The sequence below is a fragment of the Malaclemys terrapin genome, chromosome 1 (genome assembly GCF_027887155.1).
Source record: "Malaclemys terrapin pileata isolate rMalTer1 chromosome 1, rMalTer1.hap1, whole genome shotgun sequence".
Classification (NCBI taxonomy): domain Eukaryota; kingdom Metazoa; phylum Chordata; order Testudines; family Emydidae; genus Malaclemys; species Malaclemys terrapin.
In genome coordinates, this window is record NC_071505.1 from 267733474 (window position 1) to 267742461 (window position 8988).

At 43.1% G+C, this 8988-nt stretch overlaps 1 protein-coding gene across 1 annotated transcript in view; it reads right to left on the reverse strand.

Annotated features, from left to right (window-relative positions):
- The window catches only part of METTL21C (methyltransferase 21C, AARS1 lysine), a 43227-nt gene extending 34599 nt beyond the window's left edge, over nucleotides 1-8628 (reverse strand). The window contains exon 1 of the mRNA XM_054012941.1: nucleotides 8530-8628. The gene's annotated coding sequence lies outside the window, so the exon portion shown is untranslated. The remainder of the gene's footprint in view (nucleotides 1-8529) is intronic.
- Between the last annotated feature and the right edge of the window lie 360 nt (nucleotides 8629-8988).

Genomic DNA, 8988 nt, shown 5'->3' on the forward strand with positions numbered 1-8988 from the left:
GCACATGCTTAAATTCTTTGCTAAATGGCAATGAACTTAAGTATGAATTTAAGAGGATGCTCAGCACCAGAGAACATTTACTATCTTGCAGGACCAATCCCTAAAAAAATCCTTAAAAACCCTTGCAGGCCAAGGAGTCATGAACAAAAGCTGTGACAAGCACTCTTAATTCAGATACATTGTTCCAAAGCACTGAGAGACACATGTTCCTCTCAGTTGAGTGATTTTACATTACACTAAATGAAAATGTTCATTTAAACCATATGGACAAAGTCTGCAGATAGGTGCAGTACTCTATTTTTTTGCACCAGTTGTATTCTACAATCTGTTTCAAAACTAGAAAGGGTACATATGATAGGAATCTGATCTGACTGAGGACTGCATATCCTACAGGGAAATGTCTTAAGATACTTCCTTGCTTTTTGTGGGTTTTATTTTGACCTCAATGTTATAAATATTATGTTTTATGAAGACTGGACAAGAATGTACTTGGTCTTCCAACCTAAAATGGGATATAGAAAACAGTGCTATATCCAGCCACGTTTTTATAGTGTAATAACTATTTCCAGTATATGAACAGAAATGTGAGAAGGGGCATTCTCTCTGTGGTTTAAAATATAAGCTTAAATTCCTGATCATAATAAGGGTTAGACTGGCCTCTTCTCCATCCTATCCACTCCCCTACTCAAATTCAGGCTATACTACATTTCAACCAAGGGAACTGCCAGAAACCCTCTTTAAAAGACATGTCGTAACATGTTGCACATGCTGTTGTATTTTTAGTAAAGGCAAAGTGAAAAACACTTGCCAAGACATGTTTCTCAGGTAGCTCTGGCTATGTCTACACTGCAAGCTAGGGGTGTGACTCCCCTGCTCGTGTACACAGACTCGTGCTAGCTTGAAGTATCAATAGCGGTGCAGACGTGGTAGCACTGGTAGCAGCAGCGGAGGCATGGCTGAGCCATGTGGAATACATACCCACTGGTTTCAAGTGGGTTTGTACTTGGCACTGGGTGGAATTTATTTTAGGAGCCCCTTGAGAGGAGAAACTGAGGTGAGGGGTCATTTGCAGGGCTGCCCTAAGGCCACCAGCGGGCACCTGGAAAGAGTCCACTCATGCACAGTACTGTAGTGAGCAGAACTGTTAATTTTAAAATGTCTAATTTTAGTAGCTGCTGCTTACCATCCTCCTGAGATACTAGTAGAATGGAAAGAATGTTGTCATCATATGATGGGACTACCTCATCTGCTTCTCTCCCCAATACATAACAGAAATATTTATTAAACAAGTCTGTCTTTTCTGCATTATTATTAATAATTTTAACATTTTCCTCTTGTAATTAATCAATTCCATTATCAGGATTCTTTTTGTTCCTAAGATACTTTAACTCCTTTTTATTGTCTTTAACTCTGTTGGACATAGATTTCTCTTTGTGTTCATTTGCTTCCCTTATCAATTTTCTACAATCCATGGCTTCTGAGTTATATTTTTTACTATCAACTTCCCCTTTCTTCCCTTTGTTCTATTTTATTTTTGTATAGATGGCTTCACTTCCCCTTTAAACCAGGTTGGTTATTTAACCAATAGGGACTTGTTTCTCAAATGTGGCTTTTGGGGCATCTAGTAACGCATTCTTAAACAATTACCAATTGTCATTTACATTTTCTGATTAAATGATTTGCCTTATAGTTTCCATCCCGTCCTTCTGCCCTGCTCTGCTTCCACTTCACTGGTTGGTGGAAGGGATGTTTGAAATCTTCCTGACTACACCACTGTGAACAAGTGGACTCTTCCCAGGTGTTACTGGGGGCCTCAGTGCAGCCTTGCAAGTGGCCTCTCAACTCGGGTTTCCCCTTTCAAGGGACTCTTTAAATAAACTTCACACAGGGTCTTTGGGGGGGGGGAGGGGTAATGCCCCTTCTCCGATTTGTCATAAAACAAAACTCAGCCCTGGGACTTCTTTTCTCCCCTAAGGTTGCTCTCTTCAGCTCTTCCCTGCTTTGGCAGGCTACTCTCATTGCCTCTTCGATGGAGTGTTTTCATAACTGCACCCTCCTGCCGCCCCAGCCCTGGGTCACTGGTAACTTGCTCCCAGGGCGGGTTATTCAGCAGGAATTTTGGATGTGCACAGAACACAGACAGGATTGGTTCCCATATGGTTACAGAACTGCAGTAAAGTGGAACAATTTTCAGCTTGTGTGATTGGAGGATATCTGGATGCACATTATAAGACTGTCCTCCATAAATGAGGAAAAGTTGAGGTGCCTTTATTATTCTTTTGTTCCATTCTTTGTTTCTATGGGGAATTTGCCAATGCAATATCACTGTCTTCCTTTTAAACAAATAAAACTAAAACTAAAAAAAAAAAAAAAAAGCAATTGAAAATAGCAATTCCAGTCCTAATAACCACTGGGAAGCATTTCTTGCTCAATTTATTCTACTTTTTCTACAGCAAGTTACAGTGGATCAGTATATTTGATTTGGGAGAAATGAAGTAACAGCTGACCAAATTGAGCTTGAGCACTCCTGAATTTTGAGGGTGTTCAAATCTGGAAGGCAGGTGCTAGATTCCCTTTCTGAATATTAGCTAAATCTGGAAAAGAAAAGTCAATTTCTGCTTCCGTGGCTCAGAAGTGTCAATCCTCCTACGTGCCTGGTACTGTATCTAAAGCTGCCCAGGTCCTAGTAGAGCCTCTCCTCCCTTACTTTTCATTTTAAATTCTAGTGGGATCTCCCTTGCTAGGCTTCAGATAGAGAGGTGCACTGTCCATTTAGTCCACCCAATTCTTTCTTTGGGGGAGAGCCCAGGGCAGGGGGTGCGGGAGTCGGGGGGGGGAGAAGAGCCCAGGGCTGGGGCGGCAGGAGGTGCAGGTGGGGGCCAGAGCTGGGGCAGCAGGAGGTGCGAGGGGGGAGAGAAGAGCCCAGGGCTGGGGTGGCAGGGGGTGCGGGAGTGGGGGGGGAGAAGAGCCCAGGGCTGGGGCGGCAGGAGATGCGGGTGCGGGGGGGAAGAGCCCAGGGCTGGGGCGGCAGGAGGTGCGGGGGGGGGAAGAGCCCAGGGCTGGGGCGGCAGGGGGTGCAGGTGGGGGGAGAGCCCAGGGCTGGGGTGGCAGAGGGTGAGGGGGGGAGAGCCCAGGGCTGGGGTGGCAGGGTGTCCGGGGGGTAGGGAGAACAGCCCAGGGCTGGGGTGGCAGGAGGTGCAGGTGGGGGGAGAACCCAGGGCTGGGGCAGCAGGGGGTGCAGGTGGGGGCCAGAGCTGGGGCGGCAGGGGGTGTGGGCGGGGGGATAGTCCAGGTCTGGGGCAACAGGGTGGTGCGGGGGGGAGCCCAGGACTGGGGTGGGGGGTGGCAAAAAACCTAGAGCTGGCTCTGTCCCTACCATTCACAACAAGCTGCAGCATGAGGTTTCAGTTCCACACTCCTTCCCCCTCCCTTTCCTGTTAATTGCGGCCGAGGGAATGCTGGGAAATGTAGTTCTTTCCCTGCTCCAGGGCCCGCTCTATAGGCAGGGAACTAACCAAGGAACTACAGCTCCCAGGGCTCCCTGTTGGTTCTCAGCTCCCAACTGCTTGCTTTGCTGGTGCCTAGAGCTGGCCCTGACTCCTGCAGAGTCTGCTCTCTGGTCATCCAAAAAAGTTCAAAATAAAATCTACAAACTTATGTATTTACTTCTGACCAGGGCTCCTCCCAGGCCTTTCCTGCCTGTAGTTTCAGTCCCAAGTCCCAGGACTCTCTGCTGGAGGCTATTCATACTCTGGCAAGCTCTGATCTTCCTGAGCATTTCCCCTGTGCCCCCTCCCCTCTCAGCTTCCTGCTGCTCTTATAGTGGAAAATCACCTAATCCCTTCTCAAATGCGCATCTCCAGTAATCAGGGTTGGCTGGGCAAAGGGTAAGCCACCTTGTTACATATGTTTGAAGTATAATAAAAGTTTTAGAGACTACAACAATTCTTCACTATTTTAGCCTTTATAAAGATATCACCTAAAAGACAGCTGTTTAATTCCACAAGAGGTTGCTTGAAAGTGACATTAGTTTGATATTCCCTCCATTCTAGCATGGTGACTCTAATGTTCCCAAATCCTATAAACCCAGAAGTTTAGGACTAGGACTCTGATTTTTGCCACAGTGTACTATTTCAGTCCAGGAACTTGGTCTGAAAAGCCCTCCATGGACTTGTCTCAAACTATCTCATGCACCTTGTCTGCTCCCATCCCTGCTCCCTCCCCTCGTGTAGGCCCTGATTCAGCAAAGCACCTGTGGAGGAAAGGATCCCCCCCCCCAATTTCCTAGGCCTCTGTTGGCTGGCCTGGGCCTGCTTTATAGCTAACAAACCTAAAACCTGAACCAAACTAAGATAGTGTTCCATGACTGGGGGGAGGGGTGGGGGGGGGTGTAAAAAACCCCCAAAGCAGGAACTATTTGCAAATTGTGCCTTATGCTTAAGAAATATGCTAACTGCTTGAGTAAGATAAGAGTATAATCAAATAGGCGTGAAGCTTTGTAATGGTAATCTATAGGCCTAAAACATGTGCAACTGTAACCCATGCCCTCCCTTATACCAGTCGTGTAACCACCCCTTGAGATCATTGTGCCCTATGACAAGCATGGTGTAATGGTACCCCATAAAAGGTATGGTTGCTAAACACTGGAAAGTACCAGTGGAGACCCTAACCCATATTACATCCATTAAAGGGTTGTTTACAGCAACGTTGGAAAGTACCAAAAAGACCCTAACCCCTGTCAGGTGTTAATTCCGAATAGGGGCAATTATACAAAGCGGGGGGCGCAGTATCCAAACGTTTTGGTGTGTTCAATAAACGGGCCTCAGGCTTGAGTCTCTGATCAAATTACTGCCTGGGTGGCTTTTTCCATGACACATCTAAGCATCTGCTTAACTTTAAGCATCCCAGTAGTCCCATTGAAGTCCAAATGACTACTCACATTCCTAATGTTATGCATGTTCTTAAATGTGTTCCTCAATCTCTGCCATAATGTCGGCCTCTTCTCTCTTTCTGCACACTGTTTCACCAATGTTTCTGCAAGTCATCTCCTCCGTAGTTCTATTGCCTAAAATACCCTTCTCTTATATAGGTTCATCATCAGGTTATATCTCAGTCCAGATCTCCATAGAAAATCTTTTGCCCATTGCTTGCCTCATTTAATTTCTCTGTCACTTAAGACAAAAACAAATTAAAAAAAAAATACAACTCCAATCCATTTTGAAATAGAGTTTGTGTGAGGGGCACTGTACAGAAAGGTTGTACTATATATTTTTTCAGCGTTATTCTTAAATCTTCAAAAGTACTCTTGAAAAACGGTTATAGAATACCCCTGGTAGGAATTAGTAGGAATGCTAGTTTTCAGGGTTTATTTTCCTGATTGTAGGTGTTTATTTTTTATTAGAACAGTGTCTGCTTAAAAATAATAATCTGTCAGTTTATTCCAATTGATTGCAGGATTCTGAGCTGAACCAGTTGTTGCATTAGCCCATGATGAAATTCACCTCAGAACAGTGACACTGACAGCATTCACACGATTTCTGGTTACTCAATATTTCTGGAACACAGAAAACTTCCTTACTCTTCTCATATTGGTGCTATGTACAACCAGGAAGTGAATGACTGCTTCATGTCCATGCTTTTTCCATCCAGTTCACTCAGCAGAACCAACAGGAAGTCAATGACAGTTTAAAATCCTGAGGAACACTTACCATTTTCCACTTTCATCAGTGAGTAGTTTTAAAAAGTGATTGTTACGAAAAAATGAAGGCCACAATTCAGGGAAGCTTCTGTGTTCAGTAGAGCACTTAACTTTAAGAATGTTCTTATTTCTGTTAGTTTCCACTGAAGTATGTGCTTCAATTTATGCATATGCCAGTGTTTTCCAGAATGGGGATGGACTTAATCATGTGATTCAGTGCTTTCTTGAATTATCAGTTACTTCCAATTTAAAGCGAAAATCAAAATCCCTGTTTTTTTAGTAATCATTAGCATTTTACAAAACCACAGCACTTGATTGCAGAGAAAAATAAATACTAACAATCAATAAACTTGCTATTTGTAGATGTCTGACTTTTTATTTAAACATTTGAGTATGACTTTTTTATCCACTAGGGAGAGATCGTATCACTTTCTTTAAAAGAGAGACTTGTCAAGGTTTACTAATCACTCTTCCTAACAGTAATAGATATCCCAGATCTAACAGATTGTAAGTCAATCTTCAGGTTCAGTGCAAGTCAATTCCCTGAAAGAAAAATGACTTAAACAGTTTACAACCAGCAACTTGAATTTCAGCCTTGGTAGTCTAACCAACAGCACGCTGTTGGGTAGAATATATACATATAAAAAGTATGATTACATATTTACAACGTGAAGACTGGTTTTTCATTTCATTGCAGAAGCCAAGTTAGAAATTGCAAAAATAGAATGATGGCATCAAACAGGAGAAAGAGGATTATAGTCAACCTAACCCAGAAAGAGGAAACTAACCTTCAGACATATGTGGGAAATAATGATCTAATCCATATTGTAACATGGGATCGAGGATTGTTTAACAAGAAAAGTTCATGCAAATGTCATGCTGCTCCAGTCTCAGAAGATGAATGTGATAAGAGGTGTGTTTCAAGAAGAGTATTTACATCAGTCATCCAGAAATTTGTTTACTCTAGTCTGAAATCTATGCCAAGTTATTGCAAACATTTTTAGGATTTGTGTTATGCAATTCCAGAAAGGCTGCTTATGTTATGGACATGTATTCTGTTCTTTGATCTGTGCTACAGAAATTAAAGCAGTTACACAGATGCCATAGGAACAGAGAGGCATACGGAGAGTTTCCAAATATTCTTAGATTTCTGAGAGTGATATAAATGAAAATAGAGGCTCCTTTCAGTCTGTCAGTCATTTGTACTAATTCTAGGACTGAATTCTGTTTAGAATATTAAATTAAATAAATTGGCATATGGTTAAAATTAGTGGGTGAGGGCTCCTGGGAACTGGTTTAGTACTAAAATTAGAGAAAGGTCTGAGTATCAGCAGAGGGAAAATAGAAATATTATAGAAAATTTCCCCTCTGCTGATACTCACACCTTCTTGTCAACTGTTGGAAATGGGCGACATCCACCTTGATTGCATTGGCCTCATTAGCACTACAAAAGTAATCAACTGTTGAGAATAGGCCACTTCCACCTTAATTGAATTGGCCTCATTAGCACTGACCTCCCCACTTGGTAAGGCAACTCCCATCTTTTCATATATATACTGCTTACTGTATTTTTCACTCCATGAAGCTGATGAAGTGGGTTTTAGCCCCAGAAAGCTTATGCCCAAATAAATTTGTTAGTCTCTAAAGGTGCCACAAGGACTCCTCGTTGTAATCTTCATTTTCCTCAATGGGCTGTTGCTTTAAATCATTGCCTCACATCTAGTGAGTGAGTAAGCTGAGACCAAAAGGTTCAAGGCAGGGACCGTGTCTATGTGGTCTGTAAAGCACCTAGCACAGTCTGGATGCTGTATAAATAATGATAGTACAGATGACTTACTCCTACAAAACACAACTTAAAACAATTGAATGTGCTTTATCTATGAATGAAAACCCATACAGTCAACAAATCAGTATGTTATTGCACACGAGCACTGGCTTTGCAACTAAGGCTCTTCAGTCATGTTACAATAAATCACTAATGAAAATAGGCCCAACCTCACAGAAATTTGCCTTTGCAGCTGTTAGCCCCTGGGGGCTTTCCAGACCTCCTGGGCTCCACAGTTCCCTACTGTGACCATGAAATCCACCTGCACCCTTTGCAGCTGTTTAATAATGAATTAGGCATTCCACACAGCCCCATTTTTCAAGGGTGAAGTGTTCAAGATCACCCGCATTCCCTGGAGTCTAGAGAATGAATGGAAACTCCATTGAGCATGCTCATGGAATTCTATATGTGTCTATAGTGCTATATAAGCTGTTAAATGACAAAGTTAAAAAAAAATCACATAAATCTTTACAGAGGCTTTTTATACCCTTTAAAGACTGCTCTTTAAGAATGTAGCAAGGCATAAATGTGCTTACAAAATAAATAGATTTGAATATGAGCAATGTGTGTCATTGGCAATAATCGATTTTAACTCACACAAACGTATAATTAAACATGCAACTGTAAGTGTCAAGTGTCTATTTTGAGAAGCTTTTCTGCTTGCACTCACCTGCGATCATGTATAATATAGACATGATATTACGTTTCTGCTACTCTGTAAATTATTTCTAACAGCTTTCTCCTTTCATTTAATCAATGGTCCCTTTAACCCAGAAGTGAAATAGTAGCAGGAGTGAGTAAACTGAGACCAAAAGGTTAATTACTGCCAAAATATCATTCACCAGCCCCTATGTATCCTCATTTTCACTTCACACAGGACTGTAGTTTCTCAAACCCACATGCTTTTGAAATAAAGTGGAGCCCTCTCACAATGAAGTTTTGTCCCCCCACCCCCAAGAAAACTGTACTACAAGCAGAGTTTCATTATAACAGGAGGGAGCCCTACCTGGCAAACTACCCTCTCCTCTTCACTCCAGCAGTCTTGGCTTTTTCACCCCTTAAAATTGCAGGGGGCAATGGGGCTATGGCTGTGGCTGGAAACAGCTTCAGCAAACCCAACCTGGTTGCTCTCTGATCCCCTGAGAGCAGCTGCCGCAAGACAACGATCCTTATCCCTCCCCCAACAGATATGGGCAACTTCTTTTCCCAGATACAGCAGAAGAGGCAAGGGAGGTGATTAATCTTTGAATTGATTAGCATCATGGGATCCATTTATGCTGGACTGAAAGCCATGGGCGCCGATTCCGTGGGTGCTCCGGGGCTGGAGCACCCATTGGGAAAAATTAGTGGGTGCTCTGCACCCACCGGCCGCCAAGCTCCCCGCCTCCTCCTCATCTCCTGAGCACACCGCGTCCCAGCTCCTCCGCCTACCTCCCAGTGCTTGCCGCTGCCAAACAGCTGTAAC